General features: G+C 42.0%; 3 long non-coding RNA genes across 9 annotated transcripts in view; 2 read left to right on the forward strand and 1 right to left on the reverse strand.

The window, feature by feature from the left end:
- LOC139041194 (uncharacterized) overlaps nt 1-21,792 on the reverse strand; it is a 28,046-nt gene extending 6,254 nt beyond the window's left edge. The window contains exons 1-2 of the long non-coding RNA XR_011496004.1: nt 21,525-21,792; nt 672-863 (exon numbers count right to left, since the gene is read on the reverse strand). This is a non-coding gene — a long non-coding RNA (uncharacterized lncRNA). The remainder of the gene's footprint in view (nt 1-671; nt 864-21,524) is intronic.
- On the forward strand, nt 820-13,747 carry LOC139041197 (uncharacterized). 6 transcript variants are annotated; one of them, XR_011496008.1, is made up of 6 exons: nt 820-956; nt 1,141-1,331; nt 4,561-4,613; nt 5,618-5,773; nt 9,113-9,192; nt 12,968-13,747. It is a non-coding gene; the product is annotated as an uncharacterized lncRNA (long non-coding RNA). The 6 variants fall into 6 exon arrangements; XR_011496007.1 differs by lacking the exon at nt 12,968-13,747 and adding an exon at nt 10,984-11,244; XR_011496011.1 differs by lacking the exon at nt 5,618-5,773 and having other exon boundaries at nt 12,968-13,746.
- LOC139041195 (uncharacterized) overlaps nt 20,199-23,788 on the forward strand; it is a 28,524-nt gene continuing 24,934 nt past the window's right edge. The window contains exon 1 of one of the 2 annotated variants that reach the window (XR_011496006.1): nt 20,199-21,364. This is a non-coding gene — a long non-coding RNA (uncharacterized lncRNA). Of the gene's footprint in view, nt 21,365-21,884; nt 21,978-23,788 lie in introns of those variants that run through there. The other variant, XR_011496005.1, reaches the window with a different exon arrangement.

A 23,788-nucleotide genomic window follows, 5' to 3' on the forward strand; every position in this document is an offset into this window, starting at 1 on the left:
TCCGAGTTAGCCCTGCTTGAATCATGTAGGGGAATCTCTCGCTTCTCAGGGGCTGCTGTATCCTGCAAGAGGGTCATCAGCTCACCTCCCCCACTTTTTGGCGCTTGGAGCTCGGTTTTCTCCTGTTCCCGGCCTGTGGAGGCCCCTAACTCACAGCGCATGTCCCTCCCTAGAAGGGGGTGGGGAACGGGGCATTCTGGTACACACAGTGAGGAATCCTTCAGCAGTCTGGACCCTGTTTCACAGGTCCAGGGCTCCAGACGTCTTCCGGTCTCTCCCTTTCCTGAGACCTCCTTCAGTTCACACTTTCCTTCAGAAAGGTTTCCCTTGTGGGCATTCCACACCAAGAACACGGCTCCACTAGGGAGCAAAGATTCAGCCTGCTCTCCTCCTTCCTGCCGAGGTCACCGGGGCCTCCCGGAGCCAACCGGGGGAGGGGGCTGTCCCTCAGCCCCATCACGTCTCATCTGTGGTCAAGGGAAACTGCCACGGCTCGGTCTTCTTCGATCCCGTCCCTCCCTGGGGACGGTTCGGACAATCCTGCCACCAACGCCCTTCCTCTTGGCAGTCCGCACACCGATTAGCCCCCGACATTGTGGGTGGCCTCCTGGCCCCTCGGTGGGGGCCGGGGTTACTCACCCATGGCATATGCCCCCTCTCCCTCAGGATACCTTGAGGAGACTGGCGGGCCACAGCGAGCAGGGCGGCCTGCCTTTTCATCATCTTGTCTTCCTTTGCATCCTCAGCTTCAAGTCGGTTATGGAGCACCCTCCGTGCAGCCACTCGTAGCTGTGCGGGACTGGTAGCAGGACGGATCGCCAACTTTTGGAGTTTCCCACGGGTGTCTGGAGCACTTCTGAGATCTGAAACACGGATTCGGGATCACTGTACTGCCCCGGGCCTCCAGGTCCCAGTTTGTGTATCGCCTGAGGCAGTCCTGCGGCCTCTGGAACAAAGTGTGTGGGTGTGGTGGGGTGGGGGTGGGGGGGGTGGGCGCGGGGCGGGGAGGGGCGGCTCGGCTTTCCCCAGGGCCCTATTGGACCTGTCTGAATTTAGGCCATTTAATGGGTGGCCGGCTTACTCTTTTCATGGCTTTCAGAAGCAGACCCCGACAATATCCTCCCTTTCCTCCATCCCCAGGATCATTGGGATTCCACCCTGCCTCGCTCTCTGGCACAGCCTGTCCACCAGGCCTGCGGATGTCCGATCCTGGGTCATCTGCCTTACCCGCTTGTTCCCTGGCTTCGAACGGAACGGATGACTTTGCCTCAGGCATGCTAACCTTCTCCTCCAGAAGCCCACAATTCGTATGGGGTGAGAATTCATATGGAGTAAGTATAATAATATTGCTCATAATGTTATTTTTATTATTAATAGCTAACAATTATATAGTGCTTCCTATATTCCAAGCAATATTCTAAGTGCTTTCTCAATGTTAACTCTTTGAATCCTTGCAATTCCCCCATGAGGTAGGTATTATTTCTTTCAAATGAGGAAACTGAGGCACCAGAGAGAGGCTAAAACCAATATGTAACTGATAAATGAATTCCTCGATAAGGCTGAGTAAATGCAGGCTCTTTGTGTTCGGAGTCTTGGCTCTTGATACTCTATACCTGTTCTCCTGCAAGTCCTATGAAACTCAGAAGCTTGTACCGTGGTGGTGAGGCACAGGGGCTTTAAGCACACTGCTGAGTTCCAGAGCTGACTCCACCCTTGGCTTGGTAGTGAAAACAGTCCTGGATTTGAGAAGCTCAGTATCTACTGCCCTCTCCTCTAGGACCCAGTAGAGGTGGGGGATACAGATGCAAATGTTGGGAGACTTTTAAGTTCTAGGGGCAGGTTGTATCCAAAGAAGCTGAGGGCCTGCAGGTAACTTCTCCTCGCCAGTTTAGCACCTCCCCTACCCCTTCAGCCCCCATCCATGCAGAAAGGCAGCATGAGCCTGGAATCACTCAGGCCTAGATGGAAATCCTGGCTCTGAAATGCACTGGCTTTGGGTAACAACTTAGGCTTCATGATCAAGAAGGTAAAATCAGAGGAAGATGGTGCTGTTGAGTGAGCATCCCAGCAGCTGAGTTAAACGGTAACCAAAATGACTGCCTGACTCAGGGGCATAAGGCTTTAATGCACACACACTTCACATGTCCCAGGCACAGGCTAGACATTCTACACGGCTCCTCCCTTTTCATACTCCCAATAGCCCCAGGAGTTGTGTTGTTCTATACCCACTTCACAGATGAATAAACTGAGGTTCAGAGACCTTAAGTAAGTTGTACCAAAAGTTGGGCTTCTTTGAATCCTTGTTACCATTATGGGCTTAACTGTATCCTCCCAAAATTCATATGTTGAAGACCTAACACTTAGCACCTCGGAAGGTGATTGTATTTGGAGACAAGGACTTTAAAGTGGTGATTAAGTTACATGAGGCCATTAAGGTGGAGCCCTAATCCTGTCTGACTGGGGTTCTTGTAAGAGGAGGAAATTTGGAATCACAGGGAGACATCAGGAATGCGCTCACACAGAGGGAAGAACATGTTAGCACAGTGAGAAAGTGGCCATCCACAGGTCCCCTACTATCAGCACATAATCAGGAAGGGCAAAGAGGTTTTCTGGTGCCATTTTGTCCCGAGGCTTTATCTCATATTTCGTAACTCCTAGCAGCTCTGAAAAATAAATGTTATGAATGTGGAAATATCAATGGATCTGGGACTTTTTCTTGCATTATTGTCATTTCTCAGAGGATCAGAAGATGTCATAGGCATAAGCCTGTCTCTCCTAAGAAGGCCTGGAAAGAAATTACAGAAAGTGTAGAAGGCAGGAGCTACTTCTACTATAGCTCATTTCCAGATTCGGGCTAATATCAGATCTTCATTGGATTATTAATGTTTCTTGAGAGTGCAGCTTCATCAAATTTCTCTTCCCTGCCTGGGCCTTCAGCAGCTGATACGGTCATCAGCTGTCTAGCTTGTGGCCCTGCATACCTATGCCTTACCTATTCATATGTCCAAAGTGACATGAAGCTCAGGACGCCATATTTTCTGATTTATGGTATCATTTTTGGAAAAGTTTTATGAGGTATAAACAAAGCAAACTAGTTAAAAATCTAACAATCCTTTTTATTTGAAGAGAATAAGATTATATGCCATTAGAACTCCTCTGCAAAACCCAGGACATATATCTCACAACTTGCTTGACATTTTTTTTTAAAGATTTAATTTTTTCCTTTTTCTCCCCAAAGCCCCCCGGTACATAGTTGTATATTCTTAGTTGTGGGTCCTTCCAGTTGTGGCATGTGGGATGCTGACTCAATGTGGCTGGATAAGCGGCGCCATGTCCGCACCCAGGATCCAAACTGATGAAACACTGGGCCACTTGCAGCAGAGCACGCTAACCTAACCACTCAGCCACGGGGCTGGCCCCCTTGCTTGACTTTTGATAGGTAAGAAGGAGATAGAAATTCTTACCAGTGGCTATCTGGTTGCTAGAAACAGAAACTGCCTTTTGTTAACATAAGCAAAAGAAATATCTTTAAAGGCTATGGAATGACATATAAAATTGAGGGAAAATAGAACTTCAGGAAGAACCAGAACCAAAAAATAATGAGAGATACAGAGACAGAGATAGAGAGTGGGGGGGAAGGGAAGAAGGGAGGGAAGGATGGGTGGAGAAAGTGATAGAGTTAATTGAACAAGGTGGCCACAGCATAGGCTAAGGGAGGGGATGGGAGATTGACAGTAGTCCGTGATCCCAGAGAAGAATGTATTTATATACAAATGGAGGAAGGATACTGGACAAGCAAGTATAAGTGATTTTCACTAACAAAGCATTCCTAAATTACTCATAAGCATTACGTGACTCCCTGATTGTCACATGCACAAGTATTGCTCCATGAAATTCCTGCTTGGGGACCACCAAATGTCATCTATTTACACTCAACACCCATTTCCATCTCCTTGTACATTCTTTCTTGTGTTGCAGTACTTCCCATACTTGAGAGGGCTAAAAAGAACGTTTCCAAAACTCCCTTGATGCCACGGTTCCAGAATTGATTTAAGTTCCATCAATGTAATGCAGTTGCATGAGATTTGAAAGGCAGAAGGGGTAGTGAAGGGCAGCAGGGACATTTCGTATATTTATTTTCCGGCATTAGTAGGAACTCCAGGCCCTGGCAGGCATCAGTTTTTCCAGTGGCCAAAAGGCACTTTGCACTGCCTAGTCACCAACCTCATGGTCAGGGGCACGGAGACATCAGCCAGAATTTCCTGCAGTTCCCCCATCTCTGGACTACATCTGCTGAGGCCTGACCCTGAGCCTGAGCCTAGCAGCAGACACCAAACTCCATTCTACTAGCCCTTGCAATAATTCTGTGGATGTCTAATTTCCTATAGTAAAGCCCTTTCTAGTGGAGATACTTAAAGTAGTTTCTGTTTCCTGCATGCACCCTGAATGATACAAGTATCAAAAAGCTCCTTCAGTATCAATTTAATTTCCAGCTTTATTGCACCTTCTTTCAGTGCAATGATATGGTTCACCCATCTTATGGCTCCTTTCCTTGCACAGATGACAGAGTTTTCTTGAGTAATTGAGCAGAGCTTCCTCTGACTTTCCTACAGGTGAGTTGAGTTATTTTGTTCCTTGAGATCACTCCCATTTCCCAGAACTATTGTTGACTATGCTGCTTAGCTTCAGTGGTTTCTTTGTTGTGTTTCATCTCATTACTCCCAGAAATGTAGATGCCTCACCAGTGAAGAAAGACTAGGAGTGATGATTGCCTTGATGGCTGTTCTTTTAGGCCAGTTGGATCATAAAAGGCATACTTCTCCAAATATTATTATATCATGAAGCATTCTCTGGTGATAGCCCTTTGATAGGTACACTTATGGAAGAAGTTAGAGTTGGTATTATGCATTAGAATTTCAGTCACATAGTCCCTTGGATCTAGGAATCCCAAAGCTAGGGACTTATGTTACTGATATCTCACAAAAAATCCTCTCAGATTTACATATAAGTTTAGTGCAGGAATTTTTTTTTGGTAAGTGTCTTTAAAAATGAAAACAGCAAAACGATCATTCAGGGACCATTTAATTGAATTACAGTATATTCAATTGATAAAAGTATTCAGCTGTAAAATAACATGGTTGGCCCAATACAGGAACATTTCCAAGATGTAATATTAAGTGAAATGATAAGGATGAATTGCACAAAATATTTAGCATTTAGCAAGTTTTAAGTATGACAGGTGAAAAAATATGCATTGGTGTCAACTACACATCAACTGTTCACTAATTCCCCTTGGGATCAAAATACTAGGTTCTGAGGGTTTAGAGTGGGGGGGTGGTATATCATTTTGTGTTTCAGTGGAGAAAGAGAAACGTTACCAGGTATTTCAAACAGAGGGAATTTACAACAGGGGATTGTGGGTTGGTTATGCCAGGATTGGACGACTGAGAATGAGGGTATTCATTTCCTAAGGCTGCTGTAGCAAATTACCACAAACTTGGAGACTTAAAATAATAAGCATGAATGAAAAAAGAGAATGAAATATACAAAAAGAAGTGTATATGAGACATATAGGAAATGCTGACAATACTCAGTACACATGTAATCAACGTTTCAGAAGGACAGGAGGAAGAGAACGGAGCTAAAGCAATATCTGAAACAATTATGGCTGAGAAATTTCCAAAAGTGATAGAAGACTTCAAGCCACAGATCCAAGAAATGCTATGGATTCCCATGAAGACAAATACAAAACATTTAGAGCCCACCAAACATGGTATGGTCTAAGGTCTAAAGGGGTATTTCACAATAAGGAAGTGTGGGCCCAACTTTGCATCTCTTCATTGTGGGGCCTGTGAGTGAGGGAGAGGAAGAAGCAGCAATCATGGAGCAGGGCTATAGCATGGCTGCTGATGGGGGATAATTAGGAGGGAATGAAGGTAGCCTCAGAGGCTCATTGATCCCCTCAAACATTGCTTGAAGACCTGTAACTCAAGATTTGACAGAAAAATGGCTAAGAGTTTGCCTTCCCTTTTATCAAGGAAAAATAATAGCTATAGTAATTCTTACTTACAACTACTTATACAAAGGGACAGAAAACCCAACTCAGTGGGTATAGACCATGAAGAGATTTTGTTTTATGTAAGTGCAAAGTCTGGCAGCAGCAAGCCTTACAGGTGTGGGTTGATCTAACCATTCAGGTGTCAAAATCAAGGATCTGCTTTCATTCTGGCTCTCTGTTCTGCTTTACTTGGTGTTGGCATAATCTCTAGGCTCTACGTGGTAGTCCTCCAACTTCTCCAGGTGGGCACTCCTCTGCAATAGCAAAATAGCCATGGCAGCTATGTCATCATATCTGTACAGCTCCCTCTTTTGGTAGGTCCTTCTAGGAAGGAGAGAACATTACTAGCTAAGAAATTATAGCAGATATCTCCTCTCACCTCTGAGGCTCAGATTGAGTCTTATGCCCATCTTTGAACCAAGATCGTGATTGAGATACCACGTTAGTCTTCAACTAAGCAGAGACCAGGTTTAGAGTTGGAATTGGGGGTTAATACTACCAAACCACAGCACTGGGATGGGGGAGGAGTGGTCTCCACAAAGCAAAATATAGTTGCTAACAGTAGAAGTGGGTAATCACCAGAGGAGGAACAAATGCTGAAAGCCAAAAAAAAAAAAAAAAAAAATTAACTCAAATCACATGGCATGACACTTGACCCACTTCTCTTCCCTTTTCCTCCTGGGTTAGCTCGGCTCTGTTCTCAACTGTTGCTTGAATGCACCAAACACCACGCCCTTGAGGCCTTTGCTCTCCCCAGAGCTTTATCCTGGAATGCTCTTTCCTCAGACATTTGCTTGGCTTTCTCCCTTGTTTTTCTATTCACGGCTCTATTTAAATGTCACTTCAGAGAGGCCTTTGGTGAATTCCCTGTCAAAAATAGCAACTGCATTTCTATCTACCCCCATAATTGGCTTTGGTTGTGTTTATAGCATTTATCACTATTTGACATTATTTTATGTCTCTCTTTGTCCTCACCACTGGAACGCACTCTCCCTGAGAAGATTCTCTCTTGCTCATTGTTGTATCCTGGTGCCTAAAACAGTGCCCAGCATGTAGTAAACATTAAACAAATGTTTGTTGAATGAATGAATGCGTTAGAATCCAAGACCTAACCCCACTTCTGTAATCTTAAGCAGGGAACTGAAGCCTTTATTGCCTCTGTTACCTTATCTGTCAAATGGAGATGCTTTCTACCACAGAGCATTATTCTTCAAGTAAGAAAATGTGTGGGAAATGTCTGGCATGTACAGATCTTTGATATATATTATTCTCACAAACATATATATTGATGTATATATATATATATATATATATTCTCACAAAGCTTCATTCAGTGGACCCAATGAGGCCAGAATCCTTTATTTAAATCAGTTGTTATCGACCCTGGTGTCACTTTAGGATTACCGAGGGAATTCTTCACAGGTGCTGAGCTTGGTTCTCACCCTGAGTCTCTTATTTAATTGGCCTGGTGTGACGCCCAATCATTGGCAATTTTTAAAGCTCCCCAGCGGGGTCTAATATGCAGCCAGTGCTCAAGACCACTAGTTTCTAGTCATTGGTGGGCTGATGGCAGGGCTGGATGTGTAACCATCAGACTCATGGAAGCATTGTAAAACCTGGCCCTTCCAACACCTGGAAATCTCTAGAAGCCAGCTTGGCTTATTTTCTCCAGTACAAACCTTCAACGGGCAGACTACACAGATGATCCTTCCCACTGTGTTAGAAAGAAAAAACATCAGCCCTGCCTCAGATTTCTCAAATGATTTTTACATGTGCAAACCATGACCTGTTTCCACGCTTGTAGATGTTAGGGGGGAGAAAGGGAAGCTTAAAGGAGACCAGGGAGACTAGTGTGTATTTTCTTCTAAAGAAACTTTTAAAAGTGCAGAGAAACTGGCCTGGGACAGGGTCTAGGATCTAGATCTTATACTAACAGGGATGATGCATGTGAACAGTGCCCAGGACAATTCCTGGCCCATCGTAATTAGTGTTCAATTAAGCAAACTAGACTTGCCTAAGGTGTTATGATAATAATGACACAACAAACAATGAATCCTTTTTTTGAGCATCTTCCCTGTGTTAAGTATTTTAGGTAGGTAATTTTTTATCTCTACAACATTACGGTAAATCACTGGTTTTCTCCCCTTTCACAACTGGCAAAATTAGGATCTGAAAGCTTGCAGCTGGGAGAGGGAAGACTCAAGATTAGCATTCAGGGCTGACACCAAAGTTCATCTTCCTGCCTGTATACTCTATACTGTTTCTAGAATCCCCTTAACTCTCAAACTCTATGACTCGGAGCAACTTGGACCTTTTTCACCTGCAGTAAACAGAAAGCTTTTCCTTCACTTAAAATAATGTAAATAGTGATAAATGCTAGGAATACAACCGAAGCCAATTGTGGGGGTACTGGGTTAGAGATGCTGTTCAAACCTCATCCCATTCAGACCCTCTGACTATTGATAGGAGAGGGAAAGTGGAAGAGAGAGGTTTTGCCTGATCTTTGAGGCATACACCTGTGTGGAGAGAGGGGGCAGAAATGCCTGGTTTTCTGTTAAGAGGTAGGGCCATGGGAGGAAGCTGCTGCCCACTCCTCAAACTGTGCAAGTCCTCCTGATTCAGGGCAGTTCTACAGGCTCTTGTCTCTGCTTATCTGGAACTCTCTGCTCCTTGTGAACACCCACCATCACCTTTGCCTAGAAATTCCTATTCACCCTTTGGATCCACAGTTTAAGTGTCACTTCCTCCAAGAAGCCTCCTCTGGTTCTCCACCACTCCCACCCCTACCCTAAAACAAAATATTTTCACATCTTCTTTTGTTGTGTTTATGGTAGTTTGTAATTAAATAATAATTTTGAGTAATTGTTTAGCGCCTACCTCCCCTTTGTCAGCTCCATCAGGGCAGGAACCAGATCTTTCTGATCTACCTCCATATCCCCATCGCCTAACACAGTGCCAAACACATAGAAGGGCCTCAACATTTTATTTGCCTGGCTGTAAGTGTTACAATGAAGAGACCAAACTTAACCCTTCCATTTTTTCTATCTTTCTCAGGAAACAGAGGAAAGGGAACCTCTGCCACTCCAGTGCAGCCTGACATTCCTGAGATGACTCAAGACACAACTAAACAAATGGTATGCACCTGGGTATGTGGAGCTTGAGGGAGAGCTTCACTCATCTTTCACCTTCTATTCTCTGATGCTGGGTAGGGTCCTCCTTTCTGGTTTTTTTTTTTTTTTGGTGTTGTTCATTTATTTTTTTAATGATTGGCCCTGAGCTAATATCTGTTACCAATTTTTTGTTCTTCTTCTCTCAAAATTCCCCTAGTACATGGTTTTATATTCTAGTTGTAGGTCCTTCTGCTTCTGCTATGTGGATGCTGCTTCAGCATGGCTTGTTGAGATCCATTCCCAGGATCTGAACTGGTGAAGCCCTGGGCTGCTGAAGCAGAGCATGTGAACTTAACCATTCGGCCACGGGGCTAACCCCCCCTTCTTGGTTTTTGGTTTCCACCCACCACCGTGATGTCAGACTCTCTTTGACTTTGAGAATCTCCTCTGGCAGAGAAGGGAGGTAGAAACCTCTTCAAGTGTGGGGTGGTTCCTGCCTTAGCTGATATCGCTGCAGAAACCTCTCTCCACAACCTGGTCATGGGCTTGGCACCTGCCGCAAGAAATTGGACCTGTAGCATGTGCAATGGTTCTGAAGCCTGTGACCAATCCTCCCACTGCCATCAAAATAAAGGGTGGTTCTGAGACCTATTTCAACATTTTTTTTTAAAGATTTTATTTTTTTCCTTTTTCTCCCCAAAGCCCCCCGGTACATAGTTGTATATTTTACTTGTGAGTCCTTCTAGATGTGGCATGTGGGATGCTGCCTCAGCAAGGTTTGATGAGCAGTGCCATGTCCGCACCCAGGATTCAAACCAACGAAACACTGGGCCACCTGCAGTGGAGCGCACGAACTTAACCACTTGGCCACAGGGCCAGCCCCCTATTTCAACATCTTAAATTCAGCTTCCAGAGACTGAGGGTGACCTTTTCCCCAGACACCACATTTTAAAATGTAATGGGCTCTTTGATTTTGCAAACAAAATCTTGCAAGCAGTTAAATTACATTTTTAATATTCCCAGCACTTAGCCAGGAAAAGATGCAGACAGAATTGAAAAGCATCCTGAGGTTTTCTGTCGTTGTTTTTATTTAAATGCCCAGATTAGACCATAATTCATCTCAAAATGGCAGGAGGCCTCTTCATGCACTTCACACTTCAAAATGTCTTAGAAAATCATGTCAATTTTGGCAAGCCTCTTGCCATGCCAGAAACAACAGCAGATGCTTTTCTCCTTGAGTATCATCTATTGTGAATCAGATTATTAAAAAATACACCTTGCTCTTTTATTTTTGCCTCTGTTTTGAGGATTTTATGGCATCTCTGCAGTAATTGATTTGTGTCACATTCCTGCATAAGTAGCATTCATTGTCCCACTTTTTAGAAGGGGGAATTGAAGCAGAGGTGTGGTAAACCAACTTTCTTATGATCCCGGAGAAACTCACTCATTCATTCACTTGTTCATTCAGTAACCATGTCTTGAGAACCAGCTATGCCCTGGTCACTAACCAGACCTTGAGGATACATAAACGACTATCTCACAGGCCAGTCTCCAGATCTCTGGTAGAAGAGAGAGTCAATAAATGATTACAACATTCCACGATAAGTGCTGAGGTGGATAAAGGGGCCACAAAGAATCGCCCCTCAGCCAGCTCGTCTGTAAGAGAAGGCTTCCCACAAGAAGTGAAATATGAGTCAAATCTTGAAGGATGAGTAGGACCCCAACCATCCAAGGCCTGAGTGGCAAGAAGGGCTTTTACAGCAGAGGGAGCAGCATGCACAAGGCACAAAACAGCTTCGTGTTTTCTGGTTTTAGGTGGTTGGAGAAAAAGATGTATATGTGGGATTGAAAGAAGATAGGCAAGAACGAGAACGAGAACAGTCTTACATGCCAATCACGGGACGTGGACTTCCTCCTGACACAGTGGGACGAAAACAGTATAGAGTGTGTTAGTTAGTACTCACTCACTTACTTAGTTCAGCCTAATTCAGGTTCATACAAATTCCCCCTTTCCCTGTCTTTAGTGGTCAAAGAGAGTGTTGATCTATCTGAAGAAATATAAAATTATTAAAATCACTTTTTCAGACCCAAGGACCTCTTTGAACTGTCTAAAGTCATCCTGCATGCAAATGTGCATTTGCCTGGGTAGATTATCTAAAGCCTGCGTTGGATTTCTCAAGTGATCTAAAGCTCTAAAAAGTATAAGAATCACTACTCTGTTTATTTTATGAAAACTTTCAGCCCTTCCCAAAGTTGATTTTATCCAAGTAGAATTCTTTTATATCAATCTCTTAAAATTTACTGGTTGCTTGTTATCCATGTGGGTACCATATCATGTACCATTCTATTATTTCAAACAAAACAATTCTTCACATTTCCCAGCAGCAGGTTAATCCATGTTTGTTAACCAACTAAAACTGGACTTCTAATCTCAATTACTATTCTTTAGACCTATGGGATTTTCATACTTTCTATGTGAGAAGTTTGAGACAAAGGTACTATATTGGAGAAATACAGGTATTTGAATGTTGGGGGAAGCACAGATGATTTTCAAAAGTTAGAGTCATAATTCTATGGTGAGTTAGTTAAGATTATTTGGATTGAAATTAAGAGAAGAAACTCTACTAAATTTATTGGAAGGAGAGAGAAGCGTATTATGCTACCTAAGGTTAGAAATGTAACAAGTAACAGTGAAGTAAAATCAGGGACTTGAACTTCATCATGACGTCCTATATCTTTTCTCTTCTCTCTGCTGTTAGCTTCATTCTCCCTCTCTCTCTCTCTGTCCGTCTCTATCTTTCTGGACAGATCAGCCTTTTCTCATTTCCAGTACACAGTGTGTAAAACCTGTGAGAGTTCCTACCTCTCACACAGAATGATCTCTGTTTGTATATCCCTCTGTCTTCATCTCTCACAAATCGTTCCAAAATCACTGAACAATGAGTGCATTGGTCCCTTTGCATTAGATACCCAGTCCTGCACTGTACACTTAGATATGGCTGTTCTCTCCCTAACCATATGGCTCGGCAGGAGAGAAAATTGCTGGAAAAATGAAGTTGTGAAGATCAAACAATGGATGCCACTCTGTACATGGTAGGTGACAGAATGCCTGTCATGGCTGCCGGGACTAGGTTGTCCATTATTCTAAAAACATCTCTATTTTGCAGTAGACATGAGATTAGGATGCCAAACTGAGCTAGACATAACCTCTACATCTCCTTATAGTTCTGTGTCTACCATTCACTGCCTGATCTCAGTAAGTCACTTCCACTCTCTGGGCCTCGTCTTCCTTAGTTAAATTAACAGGACAGACAGAACTAGAAGTTCTTTATGGTCCATTACAAGGAGCCCATGAGCCTAAGACAATGTCACTATTCTTTCAGTCATTCTTTGTCAAGAACCTCAGGCTCATTGTCCAGAGGTTATTCCGTGGAGAAGTTATAAGCAATTCCTGAAGACCCTCCTCCATGAATCCCACTAGTATAGAACGTCAAGAAAAATCTCAACCAGTTACAAAAACCTTTTCTTTGTGAAAATCAGAAATGCAAACTGATTAAAGTCATGATTTCACCCTTCTCTTAAAAACATAGAAAACATTCAACACAGTAATTTACATCCTGGAAGGCTTCACAGATGTAGTCCTATAGCACTCAGGACTTGAAACCCATCCTCCAAGCTTTACAAAGCCAGACATTACAGTAAATCTCGCTAGCTGTATGGCCTCATCTTTGGCCAAGAGACTGGAGAAGATCTAGGTGGTGAATGTGTTGCCAGTGAGATAGTTGTGTTGTTTTGGTAGAAAACTCTAGAAGAGGATCTGCAGCCAGAAAACCCTACTGCTGAGACTTCAGCCTCCAAAGATCCCCCAAGCTCTTTGAAAATCAGGCCAGTCTCACAGCCTTTCCTGAACCCAGTGATGAAGAACGAGTCTGAAGAATCGGAGACATGGATCAAAAGGTTCAGGAAGCTAGAAGATGCCCTATACTTGTGTGATCTGAATAATGCAGGTGAAGTGCGAAGCTTAAAGCTAATAAACTTCTGTTTGTGTTTTAGTCTGAAAGTGGTGATCTCATTTTCTTTCACTTGTTAACAAACACAATTTGTATATAACCCACGTGCCTGGCACTGTGCTGGGCGCAGTCAGGGAATACAAAGATGGATCAGATGTGTAACCTCCACCAGGTTGCTTAAAGTTTCTCTGTGTCTCTGGAGGAATCCACTTCACCACCTGGGTCTAACCCACAGTCCAATCTTGCAATTCCCTTGATTGACATTTTCAGCATGCTTGCTAACAGACTGAACTCCAAACTTCTTAGCAAAGCAAAACCTGATCCTTGTCTACCTGACCAGTGTCTTCTCCTTCAGTTGCTATTCTCTCAGCATACCCTATCCTGTCAGAGTCAACAACGTGCCTTCCTCAAATGTGATTTCTCCTGTGGCCATGCCCTCCATCTGTGCTGTCTGCCTCTCCTTTACCTACCTCACCCCCTCCCAACTCCCCGTCTTGTCCAACTGGCTAATTAATGCCTAAACATATTTTACGTTGGAACTCCACTCCACTCCTCTGAGACTCCACAGGCAGATCTAGGCCAACCTTTATCTGATCACTTAGAGTTCATTAACATCCAGTATCATATTTGATATATTGTATTTTTTCAATCGAGGGCTTGTTACTATCTCACCAGTAGACTATATTCCCTTTTTATCCCCAGCATCTTGTGCAATTCTGTTCAACACTTTTTTTGAGGCAATAAGTAAATAAATAAATGTACATAAATAACTAAATCCAAGATGGGAGGTGATAAATGCCATTAGGGTGTGCTACGTGGGCATTCAGAGAAAGGAGGTTCCTTCCCATAAGGTGATCAGGAAGTCTCTGGTAATATGGGACTGATCATTAGAGATCAAGCGCAGTTTGTATACAAAGGGATGAAATGGAGCGCCCTCTCTGGCAAAGGTGCAGGTTAGCCAAGCAAAGTTATGTATGAAGCTCAAGGCAAGGAGTTTGCTTTGTATAAAATGTAAGGACTATTAAGAAGAATATCAAACGGTAGAAGATGGGACCAGATCCAGGAGGATCTTAGATGCCAGACCTGGAGATGAAGATTTCATTCAAAGATAGTGAGTAGTAGTGAGGGTTTCTAAGCAGGGGAGTGGTATGATCAAGTTGTACTCCAGAAAGTTGGTGTTTCTGTGCAGAATGAAGGAGAAATTGAAAGCAGGAAAAGGAGGAAGGAGGCTATCGGAGTGTCCAACTGAGAGAGAATGTAATCCAGAACCAGGTCAGAGGCCTGCAGAAGGGAGGAGCACATACAAAAGCACATGGGCTGAAATTGTTGTACTTAATCACACGCTGTGGCTCGTGAAGACTTAGTGTCCCCTATGTGGCTCTGGAAACATGAAACTTGTAGAAACAGAGATAAGAGTGGTTGTTTTCAGGGGACAGGGGGAGATGTTTAAAGGGTACAAACTTTCAGTTTTCAGATGAATAAGTTCTGAGGATCTAGTGTACAGCATGGTGAGGCTAGTTAATGTAGGGGAGGAAGACATTTCCTCTTCCCAAATGTGGGTTCGTCTGGCCGGAGAATGAATTAAATTCACCTGAGACAGAATAGCAAGAGAAAATTAAACAAAGCTTTATGAGGAACCATGGCCCGGGGCCTTTCTTCCCGAAGGAAGAAAGGGCACCAAAGAAGTGGGGTGCACAGAGTGGTTATATATCCCCAAACAGGGTGTTTCACGTATGATTGAAATGTCCCTTTTACAACAGTCACGAGCCTGCTCTGTCAGCACAGCCCTTGATGGAGGCAGATAGGTCTGCTGTCTCAGTGAACGCTGCGGGGTGGCAGGTGTGTTGCCTCGGGGCTGGGGGATCACAGGTGAGCGCAGCAATCAGTTCCTTGACTACAGAGAGGGAGGCACCTTTACAGATAGAGATTTACCTTACAGATGTAAATGTGTCCTAACAAAGGGCAAGTTCCACTCCTCAGAGCCTCCTTCCCTGTCCCACTTTATCAAAAGCAATCAGCCTCAAATAATCCTGATGCCAAAGAGACATATCTTGGGGTGGCCAATTTCAGGTCCCTACAGTCCCGCCTTTGAAACTAAAAGTTTCACAATCCAGAAAGCTGAGTGGTAGATTGTTTCATCTCACTGAACACATTTCTTAGTCCTGGTAATAGATCAGTCCAGTTAAATTCATTTTAGAAGGTGGCGACGCAGGTGGGCTCCCAAAGTTAGGCCTTTATTTTGGAAGCAAGCAATCAGGTGTTTAAGAAGTATTTCTATGGAAATAAAAAGAAAAACAAGGTTAATGGTTGGAGCAAATTATAAACTAGTTCCTGAGTCCAGGAGGCAGCCAGTCAAGAAGACTTCTGGATGTCGGAGTGAAGCATCTTTAGCAGCTTGAAATGTCTCTGATGATGTCATCAGGCATTCAGATATCTTTCTGAGTGGCTTACAGCTTACACAGCAGCAGACAGGAATCTCTCAAGTTTTTATCAAGTCATTCAGCTTTAGTTTGCAAGGCTTCAGGAAAAAGAGCAGGTTCAAATCTCAATGATTCCAAATGAAAATGAGGAAAAGATTGAAAACATTAGTTTGGAGATTTGTAACCAGATATTTCAGCAGAAGAATTCAGGATCCAGTCCAGTTCACAGGTGGAAAAAAACCCTCAAAGACAGTTAACAAAGCTAGGATCTAACATCCACAAATGTGTCTTATAGCTTTTCACTGAAACGTAGTTCTTCTCTCTAAAATCACCCTCATTTTTACCAAAGATAGCCAAATTAAGACTAATTCGTTTGCAAAATAAGTTTAGTTTCAAGAAACTTGGCCCAATTATTTACATAAGTGCAGCAAGAATAGCAGTTGATCATATAGGCTCTTACATCTGCTTTGCTGAAATTTTTTATGAGGAATCTCAGATTGAACTTTAAAGACCTCTCGAGGCCAGGAAAGCCACGCCAAGGACTTGCTGTCAGATTTTGCCTACAGTACCTACAGATTTGGGTGGACTCCTCTCTTCTTGAGTTCCCCCAAAATATTCCAAGTTTCCTTACATCTGCCAGATAAGCAAGCTTCCTTACTTACCGGGTAAGATTGCCATAATCTCTATACACAAGGTACCAGGCCCATGTTTCCAAGTGGCTTTATTTCCAGAAAGTCAACCTTATTCCTCAAAGGCAGTATTGTCATATCTGAGTCTGTACGTTTCTCTCAAATATGACATTCCAGTCAAAGCCTTGGTAATACAACCAATGCCCTGTTATAAGGAGGACAGATTCTTATTGAACTTATGCAAATAACAATATTGCCATGAAACAACCATACTCACTCACTTACTAGGTTTCCAAATTCTGGAGGGATCAGGTAGGGAGAAAAAGATAAATGTTTCAGTTTTGCTCATAATGGTATACTATCAGTAAATTGCAGTAAGTCATAGTTAGCATAAGAGAAAAAGAGAGAAAGATCTCCTTGAATCTGAGAAAACAAAGCAACACATCAAAAACAATATTTCAAAAAAAGTCATAAAAAAATTATAATCATCCTCAGTTCATTCAGTCCCATATAATCAGTTCTTGATCTTAATCTTCTGTTAACAGTTTTATGGGGTCTTCAGTTTCTTCACTAGATTTCTGTACTTTCTTTCCCAGTTCAGTTCTATGATCTGAAAGTTTGTCAGAAACCTGTATTCCAGAGTAAGTGTCAGAGTCCTTTTTATGAATCCCTCTGAAGATGAGACATATTTGCAAAAGCAAAAAGCATCAGAGTAAAACAACTGACTGTAAATAACAAAAGACTTAAAAATGACAATTGACAGAGAAACTTGGTTATTTCTGTGATATACAACACCTTAAAATGATAGTTAGAATTATGGCTGATAGCCAGGACAGATCAGAATTTTAGGAATGTTATATAATTTTCAAAACACTTATATCAATAACATTTACCCACATAATACCAGCTAAGAAAGATTATCATCACTTATATGACAATGCTTCCAATGTAATTTAACAGACCAATAAGCCTTATTAGTTTAGAATCTTCCACCTTATAGGAAGAGAGAGCAAATTTCTCTGTGAAGTCCCAGTGGCCCTCTGAAAATCCCCAGAGAAATCCTCTTCCTTCATCCAGGTCAAAGGAAAGCCTTTATTTCAGGACTTGAATATTTTTGAGGAAGAAGCTTGTCAAAAATATCAAAGGTTTTAAAACATTTGTGAAACAATGCTCAGGTATCAACAGCAAAAAAAAGAAAAACCTTAATAGAGAGACCTCTGTCTTTTTGCATAGGAGATTATCTTAACCAAACATAGATCTTCTTCTGGAAACTTACTCAGAAGGAAAAACCTTTTATAATTTCTTTATCAAGAGCAGACGAAGAGTTTAAGAAAATTATCATTTTTAGAGAGAAAGCCAAATTCTAATTCTTGTACCAGTTTACTTTTTCATATTAAAACCCATTTACCTAATTAGATTCATTTCAATCTTAACCAACTTGACCAGGTACAAAACTCTTTTCAGAATTTCTATAACTTTGTTTTACATTCAGAATTTGTCCCATGCTTTCTTTCTTACTTTCTAGTACTTTAGGACAAATTTATCTTTCTTAATCCAACAAAATATTTCCATTCTTTATACCGTCTTTACTAAAAACACACATTTTACTTTCCTTGAATACAGAGCATTTTCCTTATTAATTTCCAGTAGCTTTAATTACATGTGTTAATTAGACTTTTAACCCTTACAGACCATAGTAAAAAACTAAAAACTAAGCAATTAAGAATTATCTTTTATATCAGCATTCTAAACACTTCATAATTTCTAGAAACATTCCACTTCACAATAAAACACAAGGCATACTTTCTAATAGACCCAAATGTTTTTAGCCTCTTTGCAATAAGAAGCCAAAAGTAGATAAACTTACATTTAATAATTAATGTCTAATATCTTATTTGGAAATGATCTAGTTACTCAACGAATTTTATCATTTAAATTAACCTAGCAAAACTTCAAAATTTCAAGTTACCAAAGATTTTGGAAGTTATTTTAAATACACATACCGTAAACTACAATTATTGCTAAAAAAAGTTATCTATAAACTCTTATTTCATTTATATCTAAACCATTTGTTCCCAATAATTATGTTTAGATTACCCACAAAAACTTTGAGACATTAGACAAACAGCTATCATTTAAAGTTATTATGCTGACAAATTTCTAACAGAAAACATGAACTTTTTTGACTAGTGAACCCAGGCTGCATGTTTGCATCACATCCAAATACTGACAGCTCTTTAGGACATGCCTTTTCAATCAAACAAACAAAGTTAAACTTTCATTAACCAAAGATTAATCCATATCATCTTAACTTAAAAGACATTGGGTTAATTTCCATTGCATTTAGAATTTATGACTTTAATCCAATTAAACAGAGCTCTTAGTTTGGGCCATATCACCCGGGGTAAAAATATCACACACACATAGACACACACAGACACAGCACTTCCACAGCAATTGTTTTAAAAATCACTCCATGAATCTGGTACAATACAAAACTCCCTAGTTATGAATCCAAATTTTGTTCTGAGCCTTTTTACTAATTTTTCTGGAGAAGACACTCAAGACGCTAGATTTTTTTTCTCAGCAAGGGCACACTTATGACCTTTCCCCTCTTTTTTTTTTCCTTCAGTCTTAGGATTAGTGATGGTCTAGATAGTAGTTCCTGGAGAGGGGAGATGATAATCCTTTTGAGATAAAGGAACTGGGTGGAATCTGAACTGCCTCTAGAGCTGTATGTCCAGTCTTGCAAGGATTTTCCAAGGACAGTTGGAAGTTACTGGGTTTAACTTAATGACATTCTAGATTGACCTGCCTGTCCAACTACATCACAAAGGGACAGAGAAACTCCTCAAGTTTTCTCCAAGCTGGAGTTTCTGGGGCATAAGCCATCCAACTGAAAGCGTTTCCAACTTTAAAATCCACCCAGGGGGTGAGTCTCTTAGGATGCTTGAGGCATTCCTCATGGTGGTAAAGCTGGTGTCCAATTGACAAGGCCAGAGAAAGGGTGCAAAGGCGCCTGACCGCAGGCATCAACATAGTTATAAGATCTAGTCAAATCCCACTTAGCCCAGGGCACTTAGTCCCTGAGCCAGCACAGGTGAGCCAGGCAGGGAAGCAGGAGGCAAAGGCCTGGAGAACAATGGAAAAGAGATCAGGCCTCACCCTCATGGCCTCTTCCCCAAGGGTTATCGAGATAGAGGTCACACAGCAGTTCCCGTGCAGGGGCACACAACACCATCAGGACAGTTCACAGAATAAACCACAGGTCTCCTATTGTCATAACCAATTCAGTAGGCACCTAAAATGCTTAACAAGTCGATCGCCAAGAGAGGGCACCCCACGTGGTTGCTGGGGTGATCAGGCCCAGAAACCAGAGTGGGGGCTCCCAGAGGTCGAGCCTTTCACACTTTAAAGATTTCTTTGTTTCTCAATTGCAAAGCTCAAAAAGAGCCCAAAAATGGTCACTATCACTTTAAGAGAGAGGAAAGAAAAGGGTCCATTACCTTGAAAATCTCCCGAACCTAGGGCAGCATCCTAATTGTTCTGCCTGTGGGGTTCCTATAGCAAGGGATGATGGGGCGCATCCCTCTGCATTGCATCTCTTGTACGCCTTCCCTATTATGCCTGGCAGTCGTTAAGTGCCAGGTGAGTTGTCCCAAAGATCAAAGAACAGAGAAAAACCGTGAAGAATTTTTCCTCCGGTCTGGGGGACATTCTACCCAATTGCATCCTGGAGCCATTCTCCCAAGAAGGGGTTCCCATACTCAACCAAAGGTTAGAGTTTGGTACTTGCCTTGAACCGGAGTCCTGATTGGGACTTACCCACAGTTCAGAGAGTGATCAGGTGCCAGAGGAAGGGATCCCAATCCAGCCTTAGGAAAAGAAACCTTCCACAGGAGTCTTGGAGATTGGCGACCATCCTAATGACTTAAGTGGCAGACCCGTGCCCATGTAAAATTTGTCTATTACAGATAGAGTCAGGAAGGAATGGATTAATTCATTTTCCATCACCCTCAGGCTTAAGGTACTGATTCTATTCAGGCTGAATGCCACGATTTGCCCCATAGAGTAGCCATGGGCAAGCAAACATGGATTCATACAGCTGTCTGAGAAGGTTCCCGATGGAGCAGTTAATTTAGATCCATCCTTGAAAAAGAGAAAGGCACAAGGAAAACTAGAACTTCGGCTCCCAAGCTGGTGAAGCAAGCTGGCTCAGCAGCCAAGGAGTCAAAAGAAAGACTTCCTGGGCTCAGGGCCTGGAAATAGCGTTCCTCTATTCAAATAGCGTGGGTACAGGGCCTATGGGCAGTGAAGAGCTGCAGCATGGCAGCAGGACCCATGGCCAGGACTTAACAGGTCTTAGTCTTATAATATTGCATAAGGAAGCATTCCCAGAAAGACGCTTTAAAACATACTCAAGCAAAGTTGATATAACCTCTTCATAAAAAGAAAATCAGCTCAAGCATTCCAACCTTTACAATCTTAACACATAGACCTTTATATTTCACCAGTTCAATTATAACCTGAGTCAGGGTTTAAACCTAGTTACCATTTTCTTGTGTTTCCTTTTCAATTTGGCTTTTTTTCATAGATACCAATAAAAATTATGATGAGAGCTCTCACAATTTTTTTCCCCAATTTAGAAGTTTTCCGAATTTAAATGATCCATCGTCTGGCTGATTTGACGAGTAGGATCTTAACAGCGACTCAACCAAAGCTTAACCAAGGACAAAGAGGCGTCCCCAAAAGAGATCCAGAAAGTTCACTCCCAAAAATAGCCTAAGAAAGTAAAGGCAAGCAACAAATGTTGAGACGACAAAGGCCCCTTATGAAAGCAGTTGGGACCTCTTATGACAAACTTCCCCGAGAGCTTACACAGCCAGACAAAGAGAGCCAAGCTCTCAAGACAAACTTTCCCAGAGCCCCAGTCTATGTGACTGGCTGCCAAGATGCATGCCGGTACATGCATCCTCCAATGGCGGAGACCAGAAAGGTCACAAAGCCAAGCTCTCAAGACATAGAACAAGACAAAAAGCCCAGACAACAGGCTTATAGAGATGCCTGTGTTGTATGACAAACAAAAAGACAGAGACAAGGAAAAGTCTATCTCTGGGAGGAAAAGGATCTACAACCAGTGAGTACTCAAATCCTAGAGTCGCTGAATCCGAGAAGCTAGCCCCACCAACATTTTCTCCTGCTAATCTAAATTTAGAAGAGCAAAAACCTCATCACTCTTGCTTCCTTTGGACTCTGCAGGCAGAGATCCGGGAGACTGATGTGGTAAGAACTCTTACCTCTTGCCGGCTCTCGTCAGGGGTCTGGGATCTCTCAGCCGCAGCAGTCTAGGAGCAAGCAGTGTCCAGCCAGGGAAATTTCAGCCTGCCAACTACGCCAAAACTGTAGGGGAGGAGGACATTTCCTCTCCCCAAATAGGGGTTCGTCTGGCTGGAGAACGAATTAAATTCACATGAGACAGAATAGCAAGAGAAAATTAAACAAAGCTTTATGAGGAACCATGGCCCGGGGCCTTTCTTCCAGAAGGAAGAAAGGGCACCCAAGAAGTGGGGTGCCAGAGTGGTTATATACCCCCAAACGGGGTGTTTCACATGTGATTGAAATGTCCCTCCCACAATAGTCACAAGATTGCCCTGTCGGCACAGTGCTTGATGGACACAGCAGGTAGTGGTCTGCTGTCTCAGAGGGCGTAGCTGGAGGCAAGTCGATTGTCTGGAGCTGGGCGGTCACAGGTGAGCTCAGCAATCAGTTCCTAGCCTAAGGAAAGATGCTTAATCATTAAGAAATGCCAGCGTTGGGAGGGGGAGGGAAGTTAGTTCCAGGAGGTTACCAGAGTAGCACAATAAAATGCAGATTTTAAGTCCTTGTCTTTGGTATTGATTAAGAGTTTTTAGAGAGAAGGTCATCTCCTTTCTTCTTCCTGGTACAGAGAGGGAGGCAACTTTACAGATAGAGATTTACCTTAAAAATGTAAATGTGTCCTAACAAAGGGCAAGTTCCACTCCTCAGAGCCTCCTTCCCTGTCCCACTTTATCAAAAGCAATCAGCCTCAAATAATCCTGATGCCAAAGAGACATATCTTGGGGTGGCCAATTCCAGGTCCCCACAATAACAAAAGAAAATCAAAAGAGACACGGGAAATTGAGCTTCTGAAAAGGCCCTAATCAGTTCCCGAATTTGCAGCCTTTCCTCCAGACTCTGGTTGGCTTCGTGCTGTGATTGCAATTGCTTAACAAAGGGGGTATCCCAAGCCAGATTGCTAAGGCGAAAAGAAAGAAAGAAAGAGAGAAAGGAAAAAAAAAAACTGGGAAAACAAGTTTTTTCACCGTGGTCTGCTATGACAACACCTAAATCAAATCTAAGGAAAATCTTTGTTCTATATGTCTGTCTGTATCTATATATGTTACAAATGTGTGATACTTTACCTCCAGATGGTACAATTTCTAAAGAGCTCTATTCCTTTGACTTAAAGTAAACACTTACAAAAAAGTTTCTCTAAGAAGTATTAACCCAAATGTCTTTCAAGTTAACATGACATAGATTAATCTTTGCTTAATGAAAGTTTAAGTTGTTGGTTTGATTGAAAATGCATGCCCTCAAGAGTTGTAGGTATTTGCATATGATGCAGGCATGCAAGCCTGTGTTTACTAGTCAAATAAGCTCAGGTTGTCTGTTAGAAATTCGTCAGCAAAATAACAGCTATAAATGATCAGTTTTGTCTGATGTCTCATGAGGTTTCCGTAGGTAATCTGAATATAATTGTTGGGAACAAATGATTTAAATAGATAAAAGTGGATACAATAACTGTTTTATGGTTTGTATACTTGGGGAAAAAAAACAGCTTCGAAATTCTTTTTGGTAACAATCTTCAGTTTTGCCAAGTTAAGTTAAATGATAAAAAATCTGAGTATCTGGGTCATTTTTGGATTGGATAGAACACTGAAACATTATTGCTAAACGTATCTAAGTTTATCTACTTTTGCCTTCTTATTGCAGAGAGGCTAAAAGTCTTTGGGTCTTTTACTGTAAAGTGTGGGGTGTTTCTAGAAATTATGAAAAGTGTTTAGAAGGCTGATATAAAAGACAATTCATAATTGCTTACCATTTTCGTGTTTCCTACGGTTTGTTAAAGGTTAAAGAGTTCTAATATATGTGATTAAAGCTGCTAGAAATTAATAAGAAAAACAGCTCTGTATTTAAGGAAAGTAAGGTGTAAATTTTTAGTAAAGAAGGTATGAAGAATGGAATATTTTTGTTTGATGGGTTAAGAAAAGATAAACTTGTCCTAAAGTACTAGGTGGAAAAAAAAAAAAGAAAGACTTTGGGACAAATTCTGAAGGCAAAAAGAAAGTTGTAGAAGGTCTGTGAAGGAGAAATTCTGAAAGGAGTTTTATGCCTGGTGAAGTTGGCTAAGATTGAAATGAATCTAATTAAGTAAATGGGTTTTAATATGAAAAAGTAAAGTGGTACAGAAATTAAAATTTGGTTTTCTCTCAAAGGATAATTGTCTTGAACTTTTGGTCTGCTCTTGATAAAGAGGTTA

The sequence above is a fragment of the Equus asinus genome, chromosome 2 (genome assembly GCF_041296235.1).
Source record: "Equus asinus isolate D_3611 breed Donkey chromosome 2, EquAss-T2T_v2, whole genome shotgun sequence".
Taxonomy (NCBI): domain Eukaryota; kingdom Metazoa; phylum Chordata; class Mammalia; order Perissodactyla; family Equidae; genus Equus; species Equus asinus.